The 14,190-nt window shown below is 35.2% G+C and overlaps 2 long non-coding RNA genes across 43 annotated transcripts in view; one reads left to right on the top strand and one right to left on the bottom strand.

Moving 5' to 3' along the window:
* The window catches only part of LOC146404854 (uncharacterized), a 1,116,837-nt gene that overhangs the window by 456,639 nt on the left and 646,008 nt on the right, over nt 1-14,190 (top strand). The window lies entirely within an intron of this gene.
* LOC102165712 (uncharacterized) overlaps nt 1-14,190 on the bottom strand; it is an 846,917-nt gene that overhangs the window by 479,123 nt on the left and 353,604 nt on the right. For 2 of the 40 annotated variants that reach the window (XR_014842093.1, XR_014842127.1), the window contains one exon: nt 8,532-8,564. The exons of 34 other annotated variants lie outside the window; for them this stretch is intronic. This is a non-coding gene — a long non-coding RNA (uncharacterized LOC102165712). Of the gene's footprint in view, nt 1-1,079; nt 1,206-2,615; nt 2,876-8,531; nt 8,565-11,159; nt 13,089-14,190 lie in introns of those variants that run through there. 4 more of the 40 variants (XR_014842107.1, XR_014842099.1, XR_014842136.1 and 1 more) reach the window with 4 other exon arrangements.

The raw sequence follows: 14,190 nt of genomic DNA, 5'->3' as shown, positions 1-14,190 counted from the left end.
TTCCTTTTCATAAAATATTGGTGGTTCCCCAACTCACTCAGAATAAAACCCAAAATGCATCTAACAACTTAAATACTTCACATAAGCTGGTTTCAGTATCTTTTTATCCTCTTTTCCTACTAGGTTCCATGTTGTTCATCCAGCCATACTGAGGTCCTTGTTGTTCCTCAAACACCTCAAGTACATTCTTCCCATTAGGCTGTACACAGTCTGATACCTCCAGCTGGAATGCCCCTCCCCCAGACAACCACATGGCTAAATTTGTCACTTCCTTAGCCTTTGTTTAAATGCTACCTTCTTGATGAAGCCTATCCAGACCACTCAATATAAAACAGCAGAAGAAAAAAAAAAAAAAACAGTAACTCAAAATGACATCTGTACCTCCATGTTCACTGCAACATTAGTTACAATAGTCAAGCCATGGAAACAACCTAAGCAGATGTATAGATAGAGAAGTTGTGGCATGTTTACAATGGAATAGTACTCAGCTATAATAAAGAATGAAATGTTGCCATTTGCAACAGCATGGAGGGAACTTAAGGGCATTATGCAAAGTGAAATAAGTCAGATAGAGAAAGACAAATACCATATGATTTCACTTACATGTGGAAAATTTAAAAACAACAAACAAATAAACAAACAAAAAAACCTCATAGATACAGAGAACAGACTGGTGGTTGTCAGAGGCATGGGGTCTGGAGTGGGTGAAATGAGTTAAAGCCATCAAACGGTACAAACTCCTAGTTATAAAATAAATAAGTCATGATAAAATAATGTACAGCACGGTGACTATGGTTAAATAATGCTGTATTATATACTTGAAAGTCACTAAGAGAATAGATCTTAAAAGTTCTTATCACATACCAAAAATATTGTAACTATATATTTGATGAATATTAACTAGACTAATGCGATGATCATTTCATTTTATATATATATATATATAAAATCATTATACTGTACACTTGAAACTAACATAATATTGTATGGCAATTATATCTCAATGAAAAAATAAAGTGAGCTGCTTGAAACAGGCATTTTTACAAAGGCACAGCTATCACTACCCCAGAGACACTCACCACTATTGGACTGGTCCACCACTGCTAAAGGCATGGACTTCATTAACTCCTCTAATCGCTATAAAGCACCAAAGCATGGAACAGCAGTATCTAATCCCAGGTGGAGAAGAAGGTCTGGGAAATGACCTTGAAGACAGAGTAAATAAATAAATACACAATAAAACTTGCAAACACTTGCAAACTCTCATCTATCTCTCCAAATAACTCTACCCTGGTCTACTGTTTTCTTTTCACATAGTACCTACCACCTTGTAAAATATTGTGTAATTTACTTATTTATTATACCTCTTATTTCTTGTTTTCCCCACCAGAATGTAACCTTCATGAAAAAAAAATCTAAGTTTGTTTCAAGCAGACCCTGAAAGAATTGAATGCAAGAAGTTCATTTGATAGGCAATATCAGAAAGCACAGTGAGGAGTTAGAAAGTGAGGGAGGAGAGGGAGAAAAGGGAGGAAATCCGATAGAGTGTGTGATACTGAATAGGCTACCACTAGAGAAACAGCTTCCATCCCACCCAGTTCAGAAAGACTGGGTGAGCTGTGGTTCAGAACCATCCCATACGTCACTGCTTGAGGATCACCCCTGGGCACTAATTCAACAGTATTTCTAGACCACTTACATAGCCAAGCTCACTTCTGTGGCTAGAGAACATCCTCAGGCTTAAAGATGCAGGAACACATTAGCAAGTATGAAAACTCTGCAAGTGACCCCCTGAAGATATATGGGTAGGTACCAACCACCTCACTACCATAAAAAAATCTCTGTCTGTTTTAATTAATATACAGCAAATTTCTAAAAAAGACCTTGGCACATAGTAGGTGCACAAGATCTGTGTTGAATATCATTAAATAAATAAGCAGTCAAAAAAGAAAGCACATGAAATTAGAAAATACTTATAGCAAAAGAGAAAACTCCCACATATCATAACTTGTGAGAGACAGTTAAAATGGTACTTTGAGATAAATGGATAACCAGAAATGCTTATATTACTAAGTAAGAATGATTAAAAACTAATAGTCTAAGTATTCAATTTAAGTCATTAAAAAAGAACAATATAGAGATAAATTAGGAATTTGGGATTAACAAATACAAGTACTAAATATAAAATAAACAACAAGGACTTGTTATATAGCCCAGGAAACTATATTCAACATCTTGTAATAACATGTAAGGGAAAAGAATCTGAAAAAGAATATATATGCATTTGTATATACATACAGATATCGATGACTGAATCACTTTGCTATATATCTAAAACATTATAAATCAACTACACTTTAATAAAAACTAAAAAGAACCATATAATAGCCTCAAAATATTCAAATAAAGATAAGAAGGACAAAAACTAAAATTAATTTAAATAGACACCACAGGTATAATAAAGAAAACAAAATAAGCCATAAGTTGGTTTATGAAAAGAATACTGAACTGATAACCCTAGCAATATTAATCAAGTGAAAAAAGAGAAAGCACAACTAACTTTATGATTAAAATAACATAACTACAGATGCAACAAAAATTCACACTATACGAACCTGAAAAGTCCTCTAAAAAATGAATTTAAATCAGTAATTGATCATCTTCATACCCAGATGGCTTTACAGGCAAGTTTCTACCAAATGTTCAAAGAACAAACCATTCCAATTTTGTGCAAACTTTTCCAAAGGCTCCAAAGGCAGGAATTGTTTAAACAGGCTACTCAATTAGCTATGGCTGCAATAATGCTCAGTATTTTGCAACTACACATGACTGTGACAGTAGCACAGGAAGAGAAAACTCAGCAGAGTTCAAGTACAAAACTATGCACACATACAGACCTCTTATGTGATGGAGGGGAACAGGAAGGACCATGCAATAAATTGTGCTGGAATAAACAGTTTTTCATATGGAAAAAAAAAAGAATTGAATTGAAGGATGTAAATAAAAAGCAAAACTTGAAGATTCTGGAAGAAATCATAGGTGAATTTCTTCATAAACTCCAGACAAGGAAGAATTTTTTTTTAACAGGACAGAAAAGTGAAGATCCCAAAGGAAAAGACTGATACGTTCAACTACTTTAAATGTAAGAACTGTGAGCAGTCACATACAACACATATAGTCCACAAAGGAGGTGAAAAAAAGAAAATGAACAAATAATAAGAAAAAGAAAAACCTATTAGAAAAATGGGAAAAATGCAAGCAGACACTTCACAGAAGCAGCAACACAAATACAAAATTTTAAAAGGCACTCTACTCTCATTAGTAATCAGAAAAATGTAAATCAAACCTTGAGATTCCATTTTAAATGCACCAACTGACAAAAAATTAAATACCAAACAATAAGAAGTGCTGACACAAAAGAAATTTTTAATACACTATCAGTGAAAGTATAAATTAATTTGACTACTTTGGAAAACAATTTATCTAGCAAAAATTATTTAGCAAAAAATGTCTTGTCTAGCAATTTTATATATGTGTGTATATATAGAGAGAGTGAAAATGGAAATATATATACATACAGAAAGAAAATTATATATAATACACAAATGAAAATCCACATGTCCCATGACCCACGAATTTCCACTCCAAAATTTCCACTCTAGAGAAAGTATTGCATGTATGTACTCACCAGGTGACATGTATAAAATATTTAGAACATCATTGTCTTTAACAGCAAAGAAAAGAAAAACCAGAAATTATTCAAATTTTTACCAAGAGGAAAAATGAACTACCAAATATTCAAAGGCCAAAGGAATTAACTATAACTATATGCATCAACATGAACAAATCTAAAAATTAAAAATGAACAAAGCAAGTCAGAATACATATAGTGTGCTTCCATTCATACGAATGTCAAAAATATGTAAATGTGAGTCTAGCCAGAGGTTTGTCAATTTTGTTTACCTTTTCAAAGAACCAGCTCTTGGTTTTATTGATTTCGTCTATTGTTTTTTGAATCTCTATTTTATTGATTTCTTCTTTGATCTTTATGATTTCCTTCCTTCTGCTGACTTCAGGGTTTTTTTGTTCTTCTTTTTCTAATTCATTTAGGTGGTGGGTTAAGTTATCAATTTGAGATCTTTCTTCTTTTTTGAGGAAGGCCTGTATTGCTATGAATTTCCCTCTGAGCACTGCTTTCATGGCATCCCATAGATTTTGAGAGGTTGTGTCTTCATTATCATTTGTCTGGAGGTATTTTTTAATTTCTTTCTTGATTTCCTCATTGACCCACTGGTTTTTTAGTAGCATGTTGTTTAGTTTCCATGTAATAGGTTTTTTCTCATTTCTTTTCCTGTGGTTGATTTCTAGTTTCATGCCATTGTGGTCAGAGAAGCTACTTGAAATAATTTCTATACTCTTAAATTTGTTGAGGTTAGCTTTGTGCCCCAATATGTGATCAATTGTTGAGAATGTTCCATGCTCACTTGAGAAGAATGTGTATTTTGGTTTTTTGTTGTTTTTTTTTTTGGATGTAATGTCCTGAAAATGTCAATTAAGTCTAACTTTCCTATTGTTTCCTTCAGAATTTCTGTTGCTTTATTGGTTTTCTGTCTAGAGGATCTGTCCGTTGATGTGAGTGAGGTGTTAAAGTCACTAAGAAGAGGAGCGAAAGAAGCCAAATAAACAAAATAAGAAATGAAAAAGGAGAAATCACAATGGATACTGCAGAAATACAAAATACCATGCAAGAATACTATGAATAATTATATGCCAACAATAATTGACAATTTGACAATCTGGAAGGAATGCACAACTTTCTAGAGTCTAACAGCCTGCCAAAACTGAATCAAGAAGAAACAGACCAACTGAACAGACCAATAACTAGAAATGAAATTGAATATGTCATAAAAACACTCCCTACAAATAAAAGCCCAGGACCAGATGGCTTCACAGGCAAGTTCTACCAAACATACATAGAGGAACTGGTTCCCATCCTCCTTAAATTTTTCAAATGGTTGAAGAAGAAGGAACACTCCCAAAGACATTCCGTGATGCCACCATCACCCTAATTCCAAAACCAGACAAAGATACCACCAAAAAAGAAAACTATAGGCCAATATCTTTGATGAAAACAGACACAAAAATTCTCAACAAAATTTTAGCCAACCAAATCCAATAACATATCAAAAAGATCGTATACCACAACCAGGTGGGATTCATCCCAGGTTCACAAGGATGGTTCAACATATGCAAATCAATCAACATCATACACCACATTAACAAAAGAAAAGTCAAAAACCATATGATCGTCTCAATAGAAGCAGAAAAAGCATTTGACAAAGTCCAACAACCATTTATGATAAAAACTCTCACCAAAGTGGGTACAGAGGGAACATTCCTTAACATAATCAAAGCCACTTATGATAAACCCTCAGCAAATATTCAATGGAGAAAAATTAAAAGCCTTCCCACTAAAATCTGAAACAAGACAGGGATGCACACTCTCACCACTGTTATTCAAAATAGTACTGGAAGTCCTAGCCACAGCAATCAAACAAAAGAAATAAAAAGCATACAAATAGGAAGAGAAGAGATAAAACTGTCACTGTATGCAGACAATATGATACTATACATAGAAAACCCTAAGGACTCAACCCAAAAACTACTTGAACTGATCAACAAATTCAGCAAAGTAGCAGGATACAAGATTAACATTCTGAAATCAGTTGCATTTCTGTATACTAACAAGGAAATAACAGAAAAGGAATACAGAAATATCATATCCTTTAAAATTTCACCACAAAAAATCAAATATCTGGGAATACATCTGACCAAGGAGGTAAAGGACTTATATGCTGAGAACTATAAAACATTAATCAAAGAAATTAAAGAAGAGGTAAAGAAATGGAAAGATATTCCATGCTCCTGGATTGGAAAAATCAATATTGTAAAAATGGCCATACCACCCAAAGCGATCTACAGATTCAATGCAATCCCTATCAAATGACCCATAACATTTTTCACAGAACTAGAACAAACAATCCAAAAATATATATGGAACCACAAGAGACCCAGAATTTCCCAAAAGCAATTCTGAAGAACAAAAACCAAGCAGGAGGCATATCTCTTCCAGACTTCAAGCAACATTACAAAGCCACAGTCATCAAGACAGTGCAGTACTGGTACCAAAACAGACATACAGACCAATGGAACAGAATAGAGAACCCAGGAAGAAGCCCTGACACCTATGGTCAATTAATCTTTAACAAAGGCGGCAAGAATATAAAATGGGAAAAAGACAGTTTATTCAGCAAGAATTCTGAGAAACCTGGACAGCTGCATGCAAAGCAATGAAACTAGAACACACCCTCATACCTTGCACAAAAATAAATTCAAAATGCCTTAAAGACTTAAATATAAGACAAGACACCATCAAACTCCTGGAAGAGAACATAGGCAAAACATTCTCTGACATCGACCTTATGAATATTTTCTCGGGTCAGGCTCCCAAAGCAACAGAAATAAAGGCAAAAATAAACCAATGGCACCTAAGCAAACTGACAAGCTTTTACACAGCAAAAGAAACCAAAAAGAAAACCAAAAAGACAACTTACAGAAGGGAGAAAATAGTTTCAAATGATGCAACTGACAAGGGCTTAATCTCTAAAATATACAAGCAACTTATACAACTCAACAGTAAAAAAGCCAATGACCCAGTGGAAACATGGGAAAAGGACCTGAATAGACATTTCTCCAAGGAAGATATACAGATGGCCAACAAGCACATGAAAAAAATGCTCAACATACCTGATTATTAGAGAAATGCAAATCAAAACTACCATGAGATACCACCTCATACCAGTCAGAATGGCCATCATTAATAAGTCCACAAATAACAAGTGCTAGAGGGGGTGTGGAGAAAAGGGAACCCTCCTGCACTGTTGGTGGGAATGTGAGCTGGTACAACCACTATGGAGAACAGTATGGAGGTACCTTATAAATCTATACATAGAATTACCATGTCATCCAGCAGTACCACTCTTGGGCATATATCTGGACAAAATTTTACTTAAAAAACACACATGCACCTGCATGTTCATTGCAGCTCTATTCACAATAGCCAAGACATGGAAACAACTCAAATGTCCATCGACAAATGATTGGATTAGGAAGGTGTGTTATATATACACAAAGGAATACTACTCAGCCATAAAAAAGAATGAAATAATGCCATTTGCAGCAACATGGATGGAACTAGAGACTTCCATCCTGAGTGAAGTAAGTCAGAAAGAGAAAGACAAATACCATATGACATCACTCATATCTGGTAACTAATATACAGCACAAATGAACCTTTCCACAGAAAAGAAAACCACGGACTTGAGAATAGACTTGTGGTTGCCCGAGGGGAGGGGGAAGGAGTGGGAGGGATTGGGAGCTTGGGGTCAACGGATGCAAACTATTGCTCATGGAATGGATTTACAATGACATCCTGCTGTGCAGCACTGAGAACTATGTCTCAGCATGACAATAGGAGAAAAAATTATGTATACATGTATGTGTAATTGGGTCCCCATGCGGTACAGTGGAAAAAAAAGTATGTTGGGGGAAATAATAATAATAAATAAATTTTAGAAAATATTATAAAAGAATGTCTTTGTTCCACCAAAGAAAAAAGGTAATGTCAACAATATATTCTATGAGAACATAGAAGGTAAGGATATAAAGAGAAGTAAGGAAATGCCAAGCACAAAATTCAAGATTGTAGTAATCCCTGGGAGCAGAGGAGGAAGAAGGATACACTTGGAAAGAGGCACCCTGGCCACTTCATAGGTAATAGAACATCTATATGTATGTACATACACACACACACACACACACACACACACACACACACATATATATATATAAAACTGCCTTAGGGTTATTTTTAAAAAGTCCTACTTATCAAGTGATTTCAATATATCAATCCACAAAACAGCAGTTACAGTCCTAGCACTTGTCTAAAATCACATGCAACTAACTGCCTAACTGCAAAAAAAGATAACCCCGTCCTCCCCCAGTTCTCAATACAAACTATGAGCTTAGCCTTCTCAACTCACCACTAACAGCATCTCCATAAAGTTCTTGGTATTACAATAGATAGAAACCTCTAATGGCTGGACCCCTCCCAACTACTGTAGTCAAGATAGAGACCTAGAGCAGCATCCTACAGAAACAGGTCTTAACCAGACATGTGCCCTGTAGGGTTGCACCATGTTCCATAGGCCCATCACAAAAAAAACACAGTATTTTATCCTGTATTTAAATTAAAAATGAAGTCATGTAGCAGTATGTCAATTAGATTAAATATATTTTTAGAAATTCATACCAGAAGTTATTAAACTAAGCAAATCTGATACATCAAAATTTGGCTGTGGGATGCAGCTGGGCAGCTCTCACATTATTACAGTAATAAAAAAGCATTAGGTTTGTTGGTTTCTTTTAAAGTTAAGTTCAGCAGTTACTTATAGATCTAAGTATTCACCTACTCTGGCACAGCAGTTCCACACCTCCATATTTACCTAAAAGAAATGAAAATGTATGTTCACAAAAAATATGTCCATATGCCCACAAAAAGACTTGCTCAAGCAGCTCTTTGCATAATAACCAAAAACTGCAAACAATCCAAAGCCCTATCAACAGGCGACAGAATAAACAAATAGTGGTATATTTATACAATGAAACACTATTTTTTAAATTTTTTAAATTAACTTCTGATACACATAACAATGTGAATGCATTTTAAAATTTTATATTTAGCAAAAGAAGTCAGCTATAGTGCATACATTATACAAGTTAACGTAGATGAAGTTCTAAAAAAATTCCAGTTCAAACTTAAAATGATTAACATTTAAGCAACAATTGTCTATAGGTTTGGGAATCAATTGGAAATAAGCACAGGGCACTTTCTGGAGTGACAGAAATGTTCAGCATCTTTCTTGCCATTGTAGTCATATGGTCATTACCAAAACTCATGAAAAAAAAAAAAAACCTGCTTAAAAAAAAAAAAAAACTCATGAAATTGTACAATAAAAGTCAGTTCATTTCTCTCTATATAGATGTGTGTGTTTCTGTGCGTGTGCAGTGTGTGTGTGTGTATAAAATCTCAAAAGGACATTGAGCTTCAAATGTATCATATCAAGTGAAATACTTTATTTTGATAAAGGAACATTATTCCATCTCTAATCTTGAGAAAGAAATTTTTTTTCTGCTGTACTTGGCTAATTATAAGTGTATTTTTCAGAGAGCTTTTATGAGAGAAGCACCTGGGGAAATCATGTATAAAAGAAATATAGCTTATGTGAGAAGAAATTTTGTAAATACATTTTATAGTAAATAATAGATTCAAGAGTGGTTCCTTGTTGTCAAAAATTATTGGAAATGATCTGCTCTCATCAAGGTTCTCAACTAGTCATGAAACTAAAATGCAGTGACAAAGTACACTCATAAGATAGTGTTTATTCAACAGTGTAAGCTAGAAGGAATACAGAATAAAATCAGTGTAAGAGAGGAGAAACTAAGCCCCCAAATTTTAGTTTTATAGTGTAGTTTAAAAAATTATTTCCCAAGACAAAAATAATTAGTAAAATATGAGAAAGATAATTTAGTAGGTAAAATTCATTGTAAGAATTCCCTTCAAGGGTTAACTCCAAGCTCTACAGTAAAGATAAGAACAAAATCTAAAGTCAACATTTAAGACAGTGGGTAGTTCCACATGCAATCCTATGTTATATGAAGCAAGCCACATTAAAACTGGAATCTGGCCTATTCAACACCTTCCTCCATTTCCAACAGCACATGCACACACACACACACACAGTTTATTAAGTCTTTCTGGATCTAGGCGGGAAATTTAGCGACCACCTATTAAGAAATGAAATAGGTATAAAAGGCTGCAGCTTTCTTAGCAAGAGAAATAAAATTAAGCCCCGCGGTCTACATTGAAGATGGTATTTTGATTTGTTGCTGACATGAAAAGATTTGGACAACCTCTCTTCAAATACTCTATGTCCCAATGCTGTTTAGCATTTCTGATTAAGTTGGGATCAGATCTTAGCACCATCTAATTTCACTTTTATCAAGGAAGATATATTCTCAGTTGAAGTGATCTGAGGAACCTGGAAAACTAGTGGTAGAGGGAATAGAACGCATATGAGGACACACAGAAGATCCTACGCCCTCAAATTTAAGAATGTTTATAGAGAGAGAGAAATTTAAAGAATTACGCATAGAGGGTCAGCTTATTCATTTGTTCAATAAAGACCCACTGAGTCTAAGTACCATGAAGCCGAGTATTATTCCAGGCACATAGGAATGTTAGAGAACCAAACAAAGATCCCTGCCCTCATGTAGCTTACATCCTCGCTGGTGAAAACAGAGTTAAATAATAAACACAGCAATTAATTAAACCGTATAGAATATAATGTAATAAGATGATCTGTGTCTATGGGCAAAAATGTAGAATAGGGAGAGGGAGATTGGGACTGACAGATTTAGGGAGGGTTAAGACGTGCTCAATGCATACTATTGCATTTGGAATGGGTAAGCAATGAGGTCCTACTGTACAGCACAGGGAACTATATATTCAATCTCTTGGGATAGGACATGATGGAAGATAGTATGAGAAAAAATGTGTGTGTATATATATGTGTGTGTGTGTGTGACTAGGTCACTATGTTGCACAGCAGAAATAGACACAACACTGTAAATCAATTACACTGTAATAAAATTTTTCTAATTTAAAAAATAAAAATTTTTAAAAAGACTAGTGGTCAATCTATTGAGAAGGTGATTTAAAATACTTGATCTAGGAGTTCCCGTCGTGGCGCAGTGGTTAACGAATCCGACTAGGAACCATGAGGTTGCGTGTTCAGCCCCTGCCCTTGCCAGTGGGTTAACGATCTGGCGTTGCCATGAGCTGTGGTGTAGGTTGCAGAGGCTCCGGCATAGGCTGGCAGCTACAGCTCCGATTAGACCCCTAGCCTGGGAACCTCCATATGCCGCGGCAGCGGCCCAAGAAATAGCAAAAAAGACAAAAAAAAAAAAAAAAAAAAATACTTGATCTAAGTTTCAGTCCTTAGGAGTAGATCATTCATTGAACAGCCAAAACCAGATGAACATTTTAACATAGGTGTTTATCATAAGACTTATGTTTAAAACATTACATATCTCTGTATATTTACTTTCTCTTAATAGCAACAAAACTTTTGCCATAAACATTTTGAGATAAATGCTCTTTTAGGGGACATATTTTTAATCTGCTATTTTCAACTTGACCCTGAAGTTACCTGTTATATAATGCATTGACTAGAAATTATGAAATTTTGTATCTGTTCTTAACATTTTTACTCTTAGAAAAAGTGCTACGCAGAAGTAGGTGACATAAACATTCAACCTACTCACTGGAACTGTACTGTGTGCCATGCTAGATACTGTGGATGTAACAATTTAAAATATACAACCAATGACCTCAAAGATTTTGTAATCTAGTACCATTAATTCTGACACTTATTAATGCACCATCTTTATTACTGTACCAGGCACTGATCCAAGTTCTTTATATTCCCAGACTTCATGACAAGATTATGAAGCATAATTTTTTTTTGGATGATAAAACTAAGGCCCAGAGTAGTTCAGCAACTTGCTCAAAGCAACCAAGCTAGTTAGCTGAAAAGCCAAGATTTGAATCCAGGCAGTGTGACTCTAGAGCTTGCTCTCCAACAAGGTCAGCAAGGATATGGGACAGACTGATCAAGAGGATAAAAGAAAAACATCTGCAGGTGATATTTAAATTAGTCTAAAATGTGGCAAGTGTCAACATCCTCTTTTGAGCTGTTTTCAGTGGAAACCTGCATCTCAGCACTTTATTCAGCACGGATCCTGCAGCAGAGGTGGTAAACCATAGGAAGAACTTCAAGTGACTTCAAGCAGTAGTAAGGAGCATGGCTCAGATGGCATCAAGAGCTTAAGAGCCACTCTGCCATCACCCATCAGGCATGGTTCACACAGGTTGGAACCAAGTCCTTTCTTTCTTTCTTTCTTTCTTTCTTTGGGCTGCAGGTGTGACATATGGAGGTTCTCAGGCTAGGGGTCAAATCTGAGCTGCAGTTGCTGGCCTACACTACAGACACAGCAACACTGGATCCTTAATTCATTCTTATACTCTCCTTTCCACTATAGGCAAATTCCCCCAGAAATAGCTTTCTGTCACCGATGGTATTTACATTATGAAATTACATTTTGCAAAGTAATATGACTTTTATTTCTTTGCACATTTACATCATTTTTATTTTTCCTTTTAAAAATGTTTTCAATTAAAACTCTCCTGGATATGAGTACTTTATGTATTCAGTGAACCACCTCATACAAAGTTAAGAAATTTCTCTCAGTAATACTATTTCAATATTTTTAATAAGAACCAGTAAAGTGGCTATAAAGTTCAAACAGCTTTAGAGGAAAAAAATGCATTAGAATTGTGTTCTAAGATTAACATGTAAACACTATTGATCTACTTACCAAAGAAAAAATTAGTACTTTTTTTATAATGGCAGAGTAGAGCATGATCAAAGATTATTAAGTCTTGGATAAGGGATTTACAGAAATAAGAAATTAAAACAATCTATTAAGTTGACAATATCCTGCTTTTTTGCAATTTTCTGTTTAAACTATATTATTTGGTTGCTGCTCTATAGAGGAAATTCTCATATGAGGACAGATTCCGAGGTGTCACATTTGTATTATATATGTGTGTATTATTCAACATTTGCCATCAAATTGATATGAGATAAAATCGTAAGCAATATTTTTAAGATAAGCTCCACAGACTTTTTTTCAAGAGTGCATTAGTTGTGTTTTCATAGCAAAATCCAATGTGAATAGTAATTAGACTTCTGACAACCTGAACACCCAGGGTCAAATTCAATAAGGGAGATTGTCACAAAGTCCAAGCACTTTGTTCCATAGGTGAGATGTGTCCCCCAAGCAACTTTCTTCAGGAAGAAAACAAGGAAGTATTAGAAGCTGGTGTTCCAGGAAGGCAAAAACACCTGAAGAGAAAGGACAATATAATAAAAGCCTGGCCATGTAGAATCACATTCGACAGGCACTGACAACCCTAATGTTTTTTAAGGACCTCACAATACAATAGTTGACATTGATAACAATACACCCTAACCACCAAGAGGTGGTTAAATTGTACTCATTATTCACTATTTACCAAGAAGTAGGGATGCTATAGTCTCTGTTTGAATGGCTGGAAAGAATTTAAAAACTGGAGCACTTCAGTGTCCATGCTACTAAGTTCATGGGGCTCATTTCCCCCAAGATACCACACAAGGATGAGCCTTTTTAGGATATCAGAGGGAACTGGTGAAGACGCTAATTCAGAATCTGACAGCCAGGGTTCTAGTGTCTGCCACTTACTTTGGCCAATCTAGTAACCTCCCAAAGTCCCTTGCTTGTCATCTGCAAGAGCTCACTCACACTGTCATTCCCAACAAACAAGATATTTGTGAGGATTAAGAGAGGTTTTTGTGTGAAACACTGTCCAATTAGAAAGAGCCTCCTCAATGCTACATTATTACTGAATAAGTTTTCGTGACTAATTTATCCTTAATATAGTCATTAGATCAATCCAATGACGTCTTTCATAATAAAAATGATGACACCTCATTTCTATTTGAAAACCATATGGCGAGTAGAGAGCTTGAGTAATACTGATCAATAGTGACACAGCACAAAGAAGCTGGCTCCAGCACTGCCCACACATTTATAGAATTTATTTAAAGCTATTCGCTAAGCCCTATATTTGAATTTGGACAAATTAAACCATTGTCCTTCGCTATAATAAACCCAAAGCAAAGTAATCACCAATTTTTCATCACTGAATGCTGGCAGCTATGAGATAATCCACTTGCTTTAATATATTTAAATGAAAACTCAAAAGCCAAAGAAATTCATTGCAGTCTTCCCCCAACCTCAGCTCTTGTCCTCCTTTCCTTCAACTTAATTCCATATCCCTATTTGATGACCAAAGATCTCAGACCGGCATGCCCTCACTGCTAGGCTTTCCCTTCTGAGAATAACTGAAAGAAGGTACCAGAAATGCAGAATGGAAACCAGACATAGAGCAGAGATCAGGAAGGAGTT

Source organism: Sus scrofa, chromosome 3 (genome assembly GCF_054392235.1).
Source record: "Sus scrofa isolate SSC_HxYL_T2T_F1_AM1 chromosome 3, Sscrofa_HxYL_maternal_Yorkshire_Landrace_v2.0, whole genome shotgun sequence".
Classification (NCBI taxonomy): Eukaryota; Metazoa; Chordata; class Mammalia; order Artiodactyla; family Suidae; genus Sus; species Sus scrofa.
The sequence above is the reverse complement of the archived record's forward strand: the minus strand, read 5'-3'. Positions and strand labels throughout refer to the sequence as shown.